Raw genomic sequence first — 18,329 nt, forward strand, 5'->3', positions numbered from 1 at the left:
TCCGTGGCTTCTTTGCTAATTATTCAAAGTAAAGTAGAAATCTTTTCTCCCAAATGAGGTCAGGACTTGGGACCAGTGTATGCAGTTCCAGGCCTTTTTCACACTTGTTACAAGGTTCTGCTAGACCAGCAGAAGAAATTTGACTTCAGAGATGTGCAAAACCTCTCTGGACGTTGCATTATGTTTCTGGTACTTATCCAGTCTCGCTTTAAATGCAAGACTAAGGATTCGGTGAAGAAGAAATGTGGGAGGGAGGGGGCGCGGGGGTTAGTGGGGAAGAGACACAAAGATCTTTTATAGCTTGTGAGTCTCAACGGGCATACAATCACAGAATTGTTACAGCACAGAAGGAGGCCATTCACCCATCGTGTCTACGCTTGCTTTCCAAAGGAGCAATTTACCTAGTGCCACTTCCTTGTCTTCTCCCCATAGCCTTGCAATTCTTCCTTTTCAGATAATCTAATTAACTCTTGAATGCCTTGAATCCCTCTCCACCACAATCTCAGGCAGTGCATTTGAAATCCTAACTGCTTGCTGCGTGAAAAGGTTTTTCTTCATGTCTCCATTGCTTCTTTTGCCAATTAGCCTAAATCTGTGCCCTCCTGTTCTCAATCCTTCCACCAATGAGAACAGTTTTCCCCTATCTGCCCTGTCCACACCCTCATGATTTTGAATACCTGTATCAATTCTCATCTCAACCTTCTGTTCGCCAAGGAAAACAGTATCAACTTCTCCAATCTATCCACGTAACTGAAGTTCCTCGTCCCTGGAACCATTCCCGTGAATCTTTTCTGCACTCTCTTCTGCTTTCCCATCTTTCCTAAAGTGTGGCACCCAGAACTGGACACAATACTCCAGTTGAGGCCGAACCAATGTGTTATACAAATTTAACATAACCTCCTTGCTTTTGTACTCTACGTCCCTATTAATAAAGCCTAGGATGTTGTCTGCTTTATTAACCGCGCTGTCAACCGGTCCTGCCATCTCCATGACTTATGCACTTAAACACCCAGGTCCCTCTGCTTCTGCACCCCTTTTAGAATTGGACTCTTTATTTTAGATTGTCTCTCTGCGTTCTTCCTACCAAAATGAATCATTTCACACTTCTCTGCATTAAATTTCATCTGCTTCTTGTCTGCCCATTCCACCAACTTGTCTATGTCCTTTTTTATTCATTCATGGAATATGAAGTTTTATTATATCGTCCTCACAGTTCACAATGCTTCCACGTTTCGTGTCATCCACAGATTTTGAAATTATGTTCTGTACATCAAGGTTTCAGTCATTAATATGTATCTGGAAGAGCAAGTGTCCCAACATCGACCCCTGGAGAACTAACTCCACTACAAACCTTCCTCCAGTCCAAAAAACACTCATTAATCACTACTCTGTTTCCTGTCACTTGGCCAATTTTGTATCCGTGTTGCTACGGTCCCTTTTATTCCATAACTTTGCTCACAGGTCTGTTGTGCGGCACTTTATCAAATGCCTTTTGGAAGTCCATGTACAGCACATCAACTGTATTACCTCATCAAAAAACTCCAGCAAGTTAGTTAAAAATGAAATAAAAACAGAAAGTGCTGGAAATACTCAGCAGGTCTGGCAGCATCCGTGGAGGGAGAAGCGCAGCTAACGTTTCAGGTCTGTGACCTTTCATCAGAACTGGCAAAGGTTAGAAATGTAATAAGTTTTAAGCAAGTGAGCGGAGGGGGGGGGGGGGGGGGGTGGGGGTGGAGGGTGGTGCAGGGAGAGAAAGAGAACAAAAGGGAAGACGTGTGAGAGGGCAGGAGAGATTAAATGACAAAGATGCCATGGGACAAAGGCAACGGGAGTGCTAATAGTTGTGGAGAAAGACAAAGCATTAGTCCGAGAGAGTGTTAATGGCAGAATAAATAACAGGTTTGACCAAAAGCACAAACATGAAAAAACAAGTTTAAGGCAGGCACATGGTTAAAAAAAATAAAATAAAGAAGACCAGTCATGCTCTGAAATTGTTGAAGTCAATGTTGAGTCCGGAAGGCAGTTGAGTGCCTAACCAGAAGATGAGGTGCTGTTTCTCGAGTTTACGTTGATGTTCACTGGAACACTGCAGCAGGCCAAGGACAGAAATGTGGGCATGAGAGCAGGTTGGTGAATTGAAATGGCAAGCTACTGGAAGCTTGGGGGAAAATAGTGAATGTAACTCCTTGATTCAAAAAGGGAGACCGAAAGCAGGAAACTACAGGCCAGTTAGTTTAACATTTGTCTTAGGGAAAATGTTCGAAGCTATTATTGAAGATGTTATAGCAGGGCATTTAGAAAAATTCAAGGTAATCAGGCAGAGTCAACATGGTTTTGTGAAAAGGAAATCATGTTTAACCAATTTTTTGGAGTTCTTTGAGGGAGTTACATGTGCTGTGGATAAAAGGGAACCGGTGGATGTATTGTACTTAGATTTCCAGAAGGCATTTGATAAGGTGTTACATCAAAGATTATTGCAGAAAATAAAAGCTCATGGTGTAGGGGGTAACATATTGGCATGGATAGAAGATTGGCTAGCTAACAGGAAATAGAGAGTAGGCATAAATGGGTCATTTTCTGGTTGGCAAGATGTAACAAGTAGTGTGTCACAAGGATCTGTGCTGGGGCCTCAACTTTTTACAGTTTATATAAATGACTTGGATGAAGGGACCAAAGAAATGGTTGTTAAATTTGCTGATGACACAAAGATAGGTAGGAAAGTAACTTGTGAAAAGGACATAAGGGGACGACAAAGGGATATAGATAGGTTAAGTGAGTGGGCAAAGACCTGGCAAATGGAGTATAATGTGGGAAAGTGGGAAATTGTCCACTTTGGCAGGAAGAATAAAAACAAAGCATATTATCTAAATGGTGAGAGATTGTAGAGCTCTGAGATGCAGAAGGATCTGGGTGTCCAGTGCATGAATCGCAAAAGGTTAGTATGTAGGTGCAGCACATAATTAGGAAAGCTAATAGAATGTGATTGTTTATCGCAAGGGGAATTGAATACAAAAATAGGGAGGTTCTGCTTCAGCTGTACAGGGCATTGGTGAGACCACATCTGAAGTACCATGTACAGTACTGGTCTTATTTAAGGAAGGAAGGATATAAATGTGTTGCAGGCAGTTCAGAGAAGGGTTTACTAGACTAATATCTGGAATGGGAAGGCTGTCTTATGAGGAAAGATTGGACAGGCTAGGCTTGTATCTGCTAGAATTTAGAAGAGTAAAGAGGCAACTTGATTGAAACATATAAGATCCTGAGGGTCTTGACAGGGTGGATGTGGAAAGATGTTTCCCCTTGTGGGAGAATCTATAATTCAGGGTCACTTTAAAAATAAGGGGTTGCCCATTTAAGACAGAGATGAGAAGGTTTTTCTCTCAGAGGGTTGAGAGTCTTTGGAATTCTCTTCCTCAAAAGGCGGTGGAAGCAGAATCTTTGAATATTTTTAAGGCAGAGGTAGAAAGATTCTTGATAAGCAAGGGGGTGGAAGGTTATTGGGGGCAGGTGGAAATATGGAGTAATCTGTTCAGTCTAGTGGCCTACTCCTGCTCCTAATGTGTATGTTTATATGCTTGCTGAGTATTTCCTGCACTTTTTGCTTTTACTTCAGATTTCCAGCATCCACAGTATTTTGCTTTTGTTTTAGTTAAACACAATTTGCTCTTAACAAATCCATCCTGGCTTTCCTTATTAATCTACATTTGCCCAAGTGACTATTAATTTTGTACCAAATTATCGTTTCAAAAAGCTTCCCCACCACCGAGGTTAAACTGACTGGCCTGCAGATGCTGGGCTTATCTTTGCACCCTTTTTTGAACAAGGGTCCAGGTGTAGATGGCTGCTGCTCCTTAAATCCCTAGTTCCTGAAGATGTTGTAAGGAGTGTGAGTGACCCAATTTTCAGAGAAAATAGCTCTGCTCAGTACAAAGAACACGACAGCACAGGAACAGGCCATTCGGCCATCCAAGCCTGCGCCGATCTTGATGCCTGCCTAAACTAACACCTTCTTCTCTTCCGGGGCCCATATCCCTCTATTCCCTTCCTATTCATGTATTTGTCAAGCTGTCCCTTAAACGTCGCTATCGTATCTGCTTCCACCACCTCCCCTGGCAGCAAGTTCCAGGCACTCACCACCCTCTGTGTAAAAAACTTGCCTCGCACATCCCCTCGAGACTTTGCCCCTCGCACCTTAAACCTATGTCCCCGAGTAACTGACTCTTCCACCCTGGGAAAAAGCTTCTGACTATCCACTCTGTTCATGCCGCTCATAACTTTGTAAACCTCTATCATGTCGCCCCTCCACCTCCGTCATTCCAGTGAAAACAATCTGAGTTTTTCCAACCTCTCCTCATAGCTCATGCCCTCCAGACCAGGCAACATCCTGGTAAACCTCCTCTGTACCCTCTCCAAAGCCTCCACGTCCTTCTGGTAGTGTGGCGACCAGAATTGCACACAATATTCTAAGTGTGGCCTAACTAAGGTTCTGTACAGCTGCAACATGACTTGCCAATTTTTATACTCTATGCCCCGACCGATGAAGGCAAGCATGCCGTATGCCTTCTTGACTACCTTATCCACCTGCGTTGCCAGTTTCAGTGACCTGTCCGCCCAGATCTCTCTGCAGATGTACCAGCAGATGGAGCTATTTTCGCACGGACGCGCGCGTTGCGGCCGCCGCTGCTCCTCCAGTCCGAGAGGTGTCGCTCTTTTAGAGGGACGGCGCCGCTGGGCTCTTCCAGTCCGGCAGATATCGCTATTTTTGCGCTGACGGTGTTTTAGAGGGACGAGGGATGGTCGCTGTTGCTCTTCCAGTCCGGTAGGTGTCACTGTTTTAGCGGGGACGACGTGCGGCCGCCGCTGTGTCGCTATGCTGGCGCAGACGATGTTGTGAAAGCTATGCGCATGCTCGCGTCCTGGTTTCCATGAGAGCCGCCGTGGCCTCGGGAGTTGTTAGGGCTATACTGGGAGAGGGGCCTGGTATAGAGTGAAGTATCTTCACAAGGTCAGCAATCACTTTTCATTCTTATTTAACAGTGGTACTGGCTTCTACCTCGGCCATGTGGAAAGCTCCAATTACATTAACTTGGGGAAAATAAGCTTTTGCTTTAAGTTATGGGTCCCATGGTGAGGATCGGAGGTGAAACTTGGGAATGAATGAAGAACTCGACGGCGGGCGGGAAGCGTTAATTTCGGAGGTGAGCCAAGGGGTCAGTGGTGGGATGAAAATCCCAATTTCTTTGCTCTTTCCTCACTATAAGCCGGATGCCTGCGTTTCTGGAGATCAATCAGCCTTTTATCTGCACTGCCTCCAGTAATCGAATATATGTTGTGTTTCTTGGTGAACAGTATTCAAGGTGCGGTCTAATTAGAACATTAAGGTTTTATCATTACTTTCTCTGACTTGTTCTACCATTCTACCAATGGTATTCTACCATTTTAGCAATGTAGTTCAATGTCCTAGTAGTTTTGTTGACTACTGTTTCGCCTTAGACATGTTTAGCATTGAATCTAACACTCTTGGATCTCTTTCATCTTCATAAGTAGCTATTTTGACCTGTGGTCTTGGGGTGCATACTGGACGTGGATGATATTTGATTTTATCCTTTGTTTTATGGCTTCGTTTTTTATTTGTTTTGCCGTCTAAAAAGGGGGGAAATTTGGCCTGGTTTTGTTTTACACTGTGGCTATCCAGTGTCTCCTTATGGTTTTATTGTAAGGCTATACTTAACTATTTTAACACCCTTCATAGAGTAATTATGTCATCTATTTTTGTTCTTCCTTTACTTTCCATTTGTCCGCATTAAATTTTATCGATAGTTTTGCTCATTTGCATATCTTGTCCAACTCATTCTGTTATTTTTGAGCTGTAAGTCCACTGTCCCACCCAGTTTGGTACCATCTGCAAATTTGATCATTTTGTTTCAGGTTCTGGAATTCAGGACGTTTATATAAATAAGAAACAGTAGTTTTCCCAGCATTGAGCCCTGAGGCCCCCCCCCCCCCCCCCCCCGCAATGCTGTACTCATCTTGTTCTCCGCACCCCCATTTCTTCTGATGAGGTTTTGTTGTCTCCTGCTCTTAACTGAATTCTTAATTGAGGAGGGTGAAATTGGATACATGAGAGCTGGGGTAGTTGGAGATCAAAGAAGCAGGCTTTGTGAACATAATGAATTTTGTGAGGGCTGGGAAGGAAGAAAGTATGGAATAGGGAATTTAAAGGCTGCCTGGGAAAGGGCAGAAGGGAGAGCTGATAATGGGATTGCGCACAGGTCATGGAGGCAACTGTACAAAGGCCTCTATTTTGGACGTGAAGCCCGTCATTTCTCCTCATTTAGTGTCCAAGTTGAAAATGGAAGGTGTGAAGAATGAAGGTTGGAGGAAATGATTGAAACACAGTTCATCTGACTATGGAAATGATGTTAAATGGATTTGGTCATGAAGGGCAGATGAAACTACTGCTTGTGTTAATTAAGCCACTTCTGGTAATTGAGAACTAGGTTGATTGCTTCCCATGTGAATGCAACTTTATGGCCCAAGAACTTGAGGCAATGGAGGTGGCTCTTGTAACGGGGTAAGGAGTGGGTGAGCACCTGGGGGAGACAAGAAAGTGAATGATGGAAGTGAGACAGTTGTCCATAAGATGACGAAAGATGTTATTGTTGTGGATGCATTTGGTAAAGTGCCACATAATAGGTTTGTCAATAAAGTTGAAGCCCTTAGAATAAAAGGGACAATAACAGCATGGATACAAAGTTGGCCGAGTGACAGGAAACAGAGCATAGTGGTGGATGGTTGTTTTTCGGACTGGAGTGGTACTCCACAGGTGTCCATACCAGGACCACTGCTTTTCTTGAGCTATATTAATGACCTAGACTTGGACGTGCCGGGCACAATTTCAAGATGACACCAAACCTGGAAGTATAGTAAACTGTGAATAGGATAGTGATAAACTTCCCGAGGACAAAGACATATGAGATCTTGGGTTTTATAAATAGAGGCATAGAATACAAAAGCAAGGAAATGATGATGAACTTTTATAAAATAGTGAGTTGGCCTCAATTGGGGTATTACATTCAATTATGGGCACTACACTTTAGAAAGGATGTGAAGGCTTTAGAGATAGTGGGGATAAGATATATGTGAATGGTTCTTGGGATGAGAGACTTCAGTTATGTGGATGGAGAAGCTGGGTTTGTTCTCCTTAGAGAAGGTTGAGAGGCGATTTGATCGAGGTGCTCAAAATCATGAGGCGTTTAGCAGAGTAGATGAAGAGAAATTATTCCCATTGACGGAAGGGTCGAGAACTAAAGGACACTGATTTAAGGTGTTTGAACCAAAAATAATCAAAGGCAACATGAGGAAAAACTTTTTTACGCAGCGAGCAGTTACAATCTGGAATGCACTGCCTGAAAGGGCGATGGAGGAAGATTCATTTGTGACTTTCAAAAGGGAATTGGATAAACACCTGAAGGGAAAAAAACTGCAGGGCTATGGGAAAAGTGCAGGGGTGTGGGACTAGCTAAATTGCTGTTGCAGAGAGCCAGCAAAGACTCGACAGGCTGAATGGTCTCCTTCTGTGCTGTAACCATTCTGTTAAGCCAGGGAAAGGGATGTTGGAATTTTTGAGGACCCTTGTGAGAACATTGGGATGTTTTTTCAGGGGTGGTGAGTGAGAGTGGAGGGTGGGATTAGTGGTAAAATGATTAAAGGTGATTGGTCATGAAACCTTGAAGCCCATTGTGATGTGGTAAAGTTGGGAGAGTACTTGTGTGGGTGATTAGATTAGTAATGGGTTGGGGTGTGCTACAGTTGGTCTGCTCCTGCTTGGATTACTGCCTTCTGGTCACTAACAGTGACTCCTGCTGGATAGCCTGTGTGTGTGTATGAAATTCTGTGAGGATAGGCTTGGTTTGCATATGAAAATCAAATTCTTACTAATGTTCTCTGCATAGGCTGATATATAATGAATGATCACTTGGATGAGGTACTAGAAGACTGGTGTCCATGGACCTGTACCCTGGCAAGACACTTGAAGAGGGGGGGAAAAAATTAAACAACTTGTATTATATAATGTCTTTAAAGTAATAAAGTGACCCTGGGTGTCGTCAGCATACGTGTGAAAACTAACACTATGCTTTCTGATGTTGCCCCTTGGTGACATCATGTAGATGAGAGATAGGAGGGGGCCAAGGATAGATCCTGGGGGGAGACCAGAGGTAACTGTGTGGGAGCAGGGGAAGAAGCCATTGCAAATGATTCCCTGATTAGATAGATAAGAATGGAACTGGGTGAGAGCAGTCCCACCCAGCGGAGAGGCATTGAAGGAGCATGGTGTGGTCAACAGTGTCAAAGGCTGCAGGCAGGCCAAGAAGGACGAGAAGGGAAAGTTTACCTTTGTCACAGTCACATAGGAAGTAATTTCTGACTTTGATAAGAGCTCTTTCAGAACTGTGACAGGGTTGGAAACCTGATTAGAGGATTCAAACATGGAGTTCCAGGAAAAATCAGAACAGATTTGGAAGGTGACAATACATTCAAGGACTTTGGAGAGGAAAGGGAGGTTGGAGATGGGATGGCAGTTTGCAAGGACAGTGGGTTCAAGGGTTGATTTTTTTTTTTGAGAGGGGTGATGATGGCAGATTAAAAGGAAGAGAGGCCAACACCTGAAGAGAGAGAGCCGTTAATATTAGCTAATATGTGGACCAGGAGAGGAAGTTGGACGATCAGCAGTTTAGTGGGAATAGGATTGATGGAGCAGGGGTGGGTTTCAGGAACAAGATGAGCTCAGTGTGGGCATGATGAGAGATAGAAGAGAAACTAGAGAAAGATGCGAGTTCAGGGCTGGGACGGGGGAGCATTAGAGGAAGTTTAATGCTCAGGTGGGCTATTGGAAGGGAGGGACACTTTAGAGGCAGTTGTTCGGATGATCTCGATCTTGGTGACAAAGAAATCCGTGAGCTTATTGTTGGAGGGGGAGAGGGGTTTAAGAAGATGGTTTCCAGTAGAGAAAAGAAGCCAGGGTTATCTTTGCATTCCAGGATGATCCTCGAGTTATTGAGCAGTTTTAGCAGATGAGAGCAGGACCCATAGTGTTTTAAAACATAGTAATGAGTTTAATCTGTGCTACATCAGGGAATTGAAGATAGCTGTTGATTGCAGTTTCTGTCATGTAGGCTGCGTCCTCAATTTTTCTTTCAACTTTTCTTGGTTTACAAGAGGATGCTCCATGGTATTAATTGTGACTGACATTTAGGCAATGGTGATCTGAGTTGTATGGAAGTAGCTTTTTGCATCGACAGCACATCTGCACTGTACAGAGAGCAGTACGGCATTCAGCGTCAAAACATGAACCACTCCGGTTGATTAATTATTTCTTGTGTTTTCTATTAGAGTGAAGGAAAGGTCAAGATGGCAGTGGCGTAGTAGTAATATCACTGAGCTGGTAATCTAGAGGCCCAGGCTAATCCCCTGGGGACATGGGTTCAGATCCCACCACGGCAGCTTTTGGAATTTAAATTCAATTAATAAAAATCTGGAATTGAAAGCTAGTGCCATGAAACTATGATCGATTGTTGTAAAAGCCCATCTGGTTCACGAATGTCCTTAGGGAAGGAAATCAGCCATCCTCAGCTGGTCTGGCCTACATGTGACTGCAGACCCGTAGCAATGTGGTTGCCTCTTAACTGCCCTCTGAAATGGCCTAGCAAGAGTTAGGGCCAACTGCTCAAGTCAAAGCCCCCAATCAAAATTTACGATTCTGATTGGGGTGGAAGCAACGCACTGTCAGTTCAGTCCCGTCACTCCACAGATCGCCTAACATATCACGTTAAACTTTTCAAATTAAAGAAAACCACAGCCAAATTGAACCTTCTATTAACCCCAGAATGACGCGAATCTAACCAGGTGTCTTTAGATCAACAAATTAACTGTTTAATTAGAAAAACTAAATTCTTAAACACTACTAAGATATAAACATATTTTAAAAAAAGTAAATACAATAAAGTTCGTGCAGATTTACGCTCCTGCCAAAGTGGAATTTTCCAATGTGGAACTGTCCAAGGTTGCTTGAAGTCCTCGCAACTGTCCGATGGGAATAAAAAAAATGTCCAACATCTGAAGTTCCAACTCCTCATCCGTCCCGCGATGACCACCGTAAATCAACCACTCGCAAACACTTTTCACTGAATCAATTTGGCTTTAGAATTTTTGAGGGACAAAAGATTGTCACAGTCTAACTTCCCTTCCTTCAGTTTAAATTATCAGAGGTCTCTGTTCCATTCATGCTGGTCTAGCTGTCTGTCTGTTGGAACAGTCTGTCTCCACTAAAAGCCAGTTCAAAATTTAATTGCAACATTGTATAATCGATTCTCAGTCTCTGATGTGATTGTCTTGGACACAGCCAAATGCACATCTGTGTGCATTCTGTAGGGTTGTATCCAATGGCAACCAGAATGCATCTTCTCGGTAACTCCTGAGGCTTGCTTGTTCTTAAAGCAGTACTGATCCTTTGCTGACTTAAAGACACACCGCATACCTCCCGAAATAAAAAAAATCATAACACCTCTGCCCCTGGCGGAATGGAATGCCATTCCTGGCATGTGTTTCATTACAATGTGTAAAAAATACGAATTGAAAAAACGCTCACATTTTTTTCCCCTAATTTACAGGCATGCACTTTTCTAAAATGTTAAGATTACAGCAACAAGTTCCACCAGAACATTTTCGGCTTTAAATTTTCAAAAGGTTGTCCCAGTTAACCTTTTTCAAATTTCCAAGCATAGTCTTCCAGTTGTTTCGTGTTTTCCTTCCAAGTGTCCCTATTGTCCATCACCTCAACCAGGTTGACTGCACACCTAGGAGCACTGACCACCACTGGGTTTACTATTCTCTGAGAAGTTTCTTGAGTACCTCTTAAGTTATGTGGCATCACTTGACACTGGAAAACCCTGTCCGGTGTAACAGAAACTGACTTTTTCTTATCTTGGGGTGTCAAAGACCCGTGATGTTTCCCACTCTGTCCATACAGTTCTTGAAATGAGAATTTGGGTAGGAGGCTGCCTTCTTTACCGCAGTCTATGCAAGTTTGAGCTGACCCACCAGGATTAGACGTCAAGACCGTCTGCAAATTCCAGCTGTCCTGACTAGGTTCAACTAAGCTGCCCTTCGGAATGCATTGTACCTCTGCTTCCACTTGGGTCTCTCCGTCTGGACTAAGCAGCAAGGATGTCGTTTTAAAGGAATGGTTCCCCCTATACCTACATCCTGTGTGGCTAAGGTTGTACATCCTGGCTTATCCCTACAAATATTTTGAAACGTTGTGAAAAGCCTGGTTAGGTCTTCACGCTGTTTTGCCTCTAAGTGTAAAAGTATATTGTCTAATTTTCCTGGCCATTCTGTATTCGTTAATCTGATAGTTGAAGGTTCAATCTGAGAATTTCCTAGGCCTGCTTCTGCCTCATCCTCACTATCCTTTTACTTCTCCCTAGTCCCAGATTTTGGAAAGATGTAAAGGTAACAGGGTTGTAGTGGTGGGTGATTTTAACTTCCCCTATATTGACTGGGACTCACTTAGTGCTAGGGGCTTGGATGGGGCAGAATTTGTAAGGAGCATCCAGGAGGGCTTCTTGAAACAATATGTAGATAGTCCAACTAGGGATGGGGCCGTACTGGACCTGGTATTGGGGAATGAGCCCGGCCAGGTGGTCGAAGTTTCAGTAGGGGAGCATTTCGGGAATAGTGACCATAGTTCCATAAGTTTTAAGGTACTTGTGGATAAGGATAAGAGTAGTCCTCGGGTGAAGGTGCTAAATTGGGGGAAGGCTAATTATAACAATATTAGGCAGGAACTGAAGAATTTAGATTGGGGACGGCTGTTTGAGGGTAAATCAACATCTGACATGTGGGAGTCTTTTAAATGTCAGTTGATTAGAATCCAGGATCAGCATGTTCCTGTGAGGAAGAAGGATAAGTTTGGCAAGTTTCGGGAACCTTGGATAACACGGGATATTGTGAGCCTAGTCAAAAAGAAAAAGGAAGCATTCGTAAGGGCTGGAAGGCTAGGAACAGATGAATCCCTTGAGGAATATAAAGACAGTAGGAAGGAACTTAAGCAAGGAGTCAAGAGGGCTAAAAGGGGTCATGAAAAGTCATTGGCAAACAGGATTAAGGAAAATCCCAAGGCTTTTTATATGTATATAAAGAGCAAGAGGGTAACTAGGGAAAGGGTTGGACCACTCGAGGACAGAGGAGGGAATCTATGTGTGGAGCCAGAGGAAATGGGCGAGGTACTAAATGAGTACTTAGCATCAGTATTCACCAAAGAGAAGGACTTGGTGGATAGTCTCAGTCATCTCATTATCAAAAAGGAGGAGGTGTTGGGTGTCTTGCAAAGCATTAAGCTAGATAAGTCCCCAGGGCCTGATGGGATCTACCCCAGAATACTGAGGGAGGCAAGGGAAGAAATTACTGGAGCCTTGACAGAAATCTTTGCATCCTCATTGGCTACAGGTGAGGTCCCAGAGGACTGGAGAATAGCCAATGTTGTTCCATTGTTTAAGAAGCGTAGCAAGGATAGTCCAGGAAATTCTAGGCCGGTGAGCCTTACATCAGTGGTAGGGAAATTATTAGAGAGGATTCTTCGGGACAGGATTTACTCCCATTTGGAAACAAACAAACTTATTAGCGAGAGGCAGCATGGTTTTGTGAAGGGGAGGTCGTGTCTCACTAATTTGATTGAGTTTTTTGAGGAAGTGACGAAGATAATTGATGAGGGAAGGGCAGTGGATGTTATCCATATGGACTTCAGTAAAGCCTTTGACAAGGTCCCTCATGGCAGACTGGTACAAAAGGTGAAGTCACATGGGATTGGAGGTGAGCTGGCAAGATGGATACAGAACTGGCTCAGTCATAGACAGACGGTAGCAGTGGAAGGGTGCTTTTCTGAATGGAGGGCTGTGACTAGTGGTGTTCCGCAGGGATCAGTGCTGGGACCTTTGCTGTTTGTAGTATATATAAATGATTTGGAGGAAAATGTAGTTGGTCTGATTAGTAAGTTTGCGGACGACACAAAGCTTGGTGGAGTTGCGGACAGTGATGAGGATTGTCAGAGGATACAGCAGGATATAGATCGGTTGGAGACTTGGGCGGAGAAATGGCAGATGGAGTTTAATCCGGACAAATATGAGGTAATGCATTTTGGAAGGTCTAATGCAGATGGGAAGTATATAGTAAATGGCAGAACCCTTGGGAGTATTGACAGGCAGAGAGATCTGGGCGTACAGGTCCACAGGTCACTGAAAGTGGCAACACAGGTGGATAAGGTAGTCAAGAAGGCATACGGCATGCTTGCCTTCATCGGTCGGGGCATAGAGTATAAAAATTGGCAAGTCATGCTGCAGCTGTACAGAACTTTTCGTTAGACCTCACTTAGAATATTGTGTGCAATTCTGGTCGCCACACTATCATAAGATCATAAGAACTAGGAGCAGGAGTAGGCCGTCCGGCCCCTCGAGCCTGCTCCGCTATTCAATAAGATCATGGCTGATCTTTTCATGGACTCAGATCCACTTACCCGCGTTCCCACCGTATCCCTTAATTCCTTTATTGTTCAAAAAGATATCTACCTTAGCTTTAAAGACGTTTACTGAAGAAGCGTCAACTACTTCACTGGGCAAGGAATTCCATAGATTAACAACCCTCTGGGTGAAGAAGTTCCTTCTTAATTCAGTCCTAAATCTGCTCCCTCTAATCTTGAGGCTATGCCCTCTTGTCCCAGCTTCACCTGCCAGTGGAAACATCCTCTCTACTTGTATCTTATCTATTCCCTTCATGATTTTATATGTTTCCATAAGATCCCCCCTCATTCTTCTGAACTCCAATGAATATAATCCCAATCTACTCAGTCTCTCCTCATAAGCCAACCCCCTCAACTCCGAATCAATCTAGTGAACCTCCTCTGCACCCTCTCCAGTGCCAGTATATCCTTTCTCAAGAAAGGAGACCAAAACTGCACACACTACTCCAGGTGCGGCCTCACCAGTACCTTATACAGCTGCAACGTAACCTCTCTGCTTTTAAACTCAATCCCTTTAGCAATGAAGGACAAAATTCCATTTGCCTTCCTAATTACTTGCTGTACCTGCAGACCAACCTTCTGCGATTCATGCACAAGGACACCTAGGTCCCTCTGCATAGCAGCATGCTGCAACTTTTTACCATTCAAGTAATAATCCTTTTTACTGTTACTCCTACCGAAATGAATGACTTCACATTTATTAACATTGTATTCCATCTGCCAGACCTTTGCCCACTCACTCAATGTATCTATGTTCCTCTGCAAAGTTTCACAGTCATCTGCACACTTTGCTCTGCCACTCATCTTCGTGTCATCTGCAAACTTTGACACCCTACACGTGGTCCCCAACTCCAAATCATCTATACAAATTGTAAATAATTGCGGTTGCAACACCGATCCCTGAGGCACACCACTAGTGACTGATTGCCAACCAGAATAACACTCATTTATCCCCACTCTCTGCTTCCTGTTAGTCAACCAATCCTCTATCCATGCTAATACTTTACCCCTGACGCCATGCATCCTTATCTTATGCAGCAGCCTCTTGTGCGGCACCTTGTCGAAGGCCTTTTAGAAATCTAGGTACACCACATCCACTGGGTCCCCATTGTCCACCTTGCTCGTAATGTCATCATAGAATTCCAAAATATTTGTCAAGCATGACCTGCCCTTCATGAACCCATGCTGCGTCTGCCCAATGGGACAATTTCTATCGAGATGCCCTGCTATTTCTTCCTTGATAATAGACTCAAGCATCTTCCTCACTACAGAGGTTAAGCAAACCGGTCTATAATTCCCCATCTTTTGTCTACCTCCCTTTTTAAACAGTGGCGTCACATCTGCTGTTTTCCAATCAACTGGGACTACCCCAGAGTCCAGCGAATTTTGGAAAATTACCGTCAGTGCACCTGCTATTTCTCCCGCCATCTCTTTTAGTACCCTGGGATGCATTCCATCAGGGCCAGGAGACTTATCAATCCTTAGCTCCATTAGCTTGCCCAACACTACCTCTTCCGTAATAATGATTGTTTCCAGGTCCTCACCTACGGTCGTCTCTTTGTCAATTACTGGCATGTTATTAATGTCCTCCACTGTGAAGACCGATACAAAATACCTGTTCAATGCCTCGGCCATTTCATCATATCCCATAACTAAATTCCCCTTCTCATCCTCTAAAGGACCAACGTTTACTTTAGCCACTCTTTTTCGTTTTATATATTTATAGAAACTTTTGCTATCTGTCTTTATATTCTGTGCTAGTTTTTTCTCATGTTCCATCTTTCTTTTCTTTATAGCTCTTTTTGTAGCTTTCTGTTGACCTTTAAAGTTTTCCCAATCTTCTAGTTTCATGCTGCTTTTGGCCACTTTGTATGCCGCCTTTTTCAATTTGATAGCCTCCCTTATTTCCTTAGACACCCATGGCAGATTATCCCTTTTCTTCCAGTCCTTCCTTTTCACTGGAGTATACTTTTGCTGAGCACTTTGAAAAATTGCTTTGAAAGTCCTCCACTGCTCGTCAACAGTCCCACCGTAAAATCTTTGTTTCCAGTCCACTTTAGCCAAGTCCTCCCTCATTCTATTGTAGTCCCCCTTGTTCAAGCACAGGACCCTGGTATTGGATTTTATCTTCACACTCTCCATCTGTATTCTAAATTCAACCATACTGTGATCACTCCTTCCAAGAGGATCCCTAACTATGAGGTCATTAATTATTCCTGTCTCATTACACAGTACTAGATCTAGGATAGCTTGCTCCCTCGTCGGTTCTATTACATACTGTTCAAGAAAACTATCACGGATACACTCAATGAATTCCTCCTCAAGGCTACCCTGACTGAGCTGGTTCGACGAATCTACATGTAGATTAAAATCCCCCATGATAATTGCCGTACCATTTTTACAGGCATTAGTTATTTCTTTGTTTATTGCCCGCCCCAATGTGATATTATTTGGTGGCCTATAGACTACGCCTATCAATGACTTTTTCTTCTTAGAGTTTCTAATTTCCACCCAAATGGATTCAACCTCATTCTCCATAGAACCTATATCATCTCTCAGCACCGCCCTGATGTCGTCCTTAAGTATCAGAGCTACACCACCTCCCTTACCTTCCTGTCTGTCCTTCCGAATAGTCTGGTACCCCTGGATATTTAACTCCCAGTCGTGACCAACCTGTAACCATGTCTCCGTAATGGCTACCAAATCATATTTATTCGCGATGATTTGTGCCGTTAACTCATCAACCTTGTTACGAATGCTACGAGCATTCAGGTAAAGTGCCTTTATGCTCGCTTTCTTACCCTCATGATTCTCAACATCTCTAATAATAACTCCTGAGTTATCCTTCCTTTCTGCTTCTTTCATCATCTGCCTTGAACTTAAACCCTCCTGCACACATGTTAGCCTGCTGCTTACCTTTTTATTTATCATCATACTCCCTGTCGTTTTCCCTTTCCCTTCCCCCCGAGTCACTAGTTTAAAGTCCTAGAGACCACCCTATTTATCCGTTTCGCTAGAACACTGGTTCCAGATCGGTTCAGGTGGAGACCGTCCCATCGGTACAGATCCCCCCGGTTCCAAAACTGATGCCAATGCCCCATGAAATGGAACCCCTCTTTCCCACACCACTCCCTTAGCCACGTGTTTACTTCCCTAATATTCTTATCCCTAAGCCAATTTGCACGTGGCTCGGGCAGTAATCCGGAGATTATGACCCTTGAGGACCTGTTCCTTAATTTCGTTCCTAGTGCTTTATAATCCCCAAACAGGTCCTCCATCCCAGTCTTGCCTATGTTGTTCGTCCCAACCTGGACCACAACAACTGGATCCTGCCCCTCCCGCTCCAATATCCTTTCAAGCCGGTCAGAGATGTCCTGCACCCTGGCACCGGGCAGGCAACACACCATGCGGGACTCCCGATCCGGCTTGCAAAGGATACTATCTATCCCCCTAATTATAGAATCCCCTATAACTACCACTTGTCTTTTTGCTCCCCCCTCTTGAATGGCCTTCTGCACCATGGTGCCATGGTCAGTTGGCTCATCCTCCCCGCAGCCCTTTTCCTCATCCACACAGGGAGCAAGTATCTCGTACCTGTTGGATAAGGTCAAAGGCTGAGGCTCCTCCACTCCTGAACTCAGGATCCCCCTACCTGCCTCACTTGCAATCACACCCTGTTGTCCCTGAACACTAACTGAATTTGAATTACTTAATCTACCAGGTGTGTCTGCCTCCTGAAACAAAACGTCCAGGTAACTCTCCCCCTCCCGGACGTGGAGGCTTTGGAGAGGGTACTGAAGAGGTGTACCAGGGTGTTGCCTGGTCTGGAGGGCATTACCTATGAGGAGAGGTTGGATAAACTCGGATTGTTTTCACTGGAACGACGGAGGTGGAGGGGCAACATGATAGAGGTTTACAAAGTTATGAGCGGCATGGACAGAGTGGATAGTCAGAAGCTTTTTCCCAGGGTGGAAGAGTCAGTTACTAGGGGACATAGGTTTAAGGTGAGAGGGGCAAAGTTTAGAGGGGATGTGCGAGGCAAGTTCTTTACACAGAGGGTGGTGAGTGCCTGGAACTTGCTGCCGGGGGAGGTGGTGGAAGCAGGTACGATAGCGACGTTTAAGAGGCATTTTGATAAATACATGAATAGGATGGGAATAGAGGGATACGGTCCCCGTAAGTGCAGATGGTTTTAGTTTAGGCAGGCATCAAGATCGGTGCAGGCTTGGAGGGCCGAATGGCCTGTTCCTGTGCTGTACAATTCTTTGTTCTTTGTACCTGACATACCTGTACTGGCTTATCCTGCTCCCTACAATAATATGATTTGAGCACATAAATGTAACACAACCGGTTGTTCTTCCGGCGATCAGGGGTGTCAATCAAGTAATCTACCATATCCTCTCTTTTGATCACTCCATATGGGCCACTGAACCGTGCTTTTAATGGTTCTCCCTGTGATGGTAGTTACACTAATACTTCATCCCCTGGTTTTATGGTAGGTTGTGGTTTTCCCACCGTTTGACAGATATGCATGTCTTACAAAATTGTCTCACATCCTTTGTAAGACCTGGCCAGTAATAATGTTGGCTTGTGTGAGATTTGGTTTTCCGAATTCCCCTACGTCCTGCCAATGGTATGTCGTGTACTAACCTTAATAACCCTTGGCGATATTTAGGTGGTCACACTATCTGTTCAACAACTGTCCAGTCTTTGTCGGCAGGTCTATGAGGTGGTCTCCATTTCCTCCTCAAAA

General features: G+C 44.1%; 1 protein-coding gene across 3 annotated transcripts in view; it reads left to right on the plus strand.

Annotated features, from left to right (window-relative positions):
- Window positions 1–4,863: 4,863 nt before the first annotated feature.
- tmem138 (transmembrane protein 138) overlaps window positions 4,864–18,329 on the plus strand; it is a 56,851-nt gene continuing 43,385 nt past the window's right edge. The window contains exon 1 of one of the 3 annotated variants that reach the window (XM_068046129.1): window positions 4,864–5,005. The gene's annotated coding sequence lies outside the window, so the exon portion shown is untranslated. Of the gene's footprint in view, window positions 5,199–18,329 lie in introns of all 3 variants that reach the window. The other 2 variants (XM_068046130.1, XM_068046131.1) reach the window with 2 other exon arrangements.

This window comes from Heterodontus francisci, chromosome 14 (assembly GCF_036365525.1).
Source record: "Heterodontus francisci isolate sHetFra1 chromosome 14, sHetFra1.hap1, whole genome shotgun sequence".
Taxonomy (NCBI): domain Eukaryota; kingdom Metazoa; phylum Chordata; class Chondrichthyes; order Heterodontiformes; family Heterodontidae; genus Heterodontus; species Heterodontus francisci.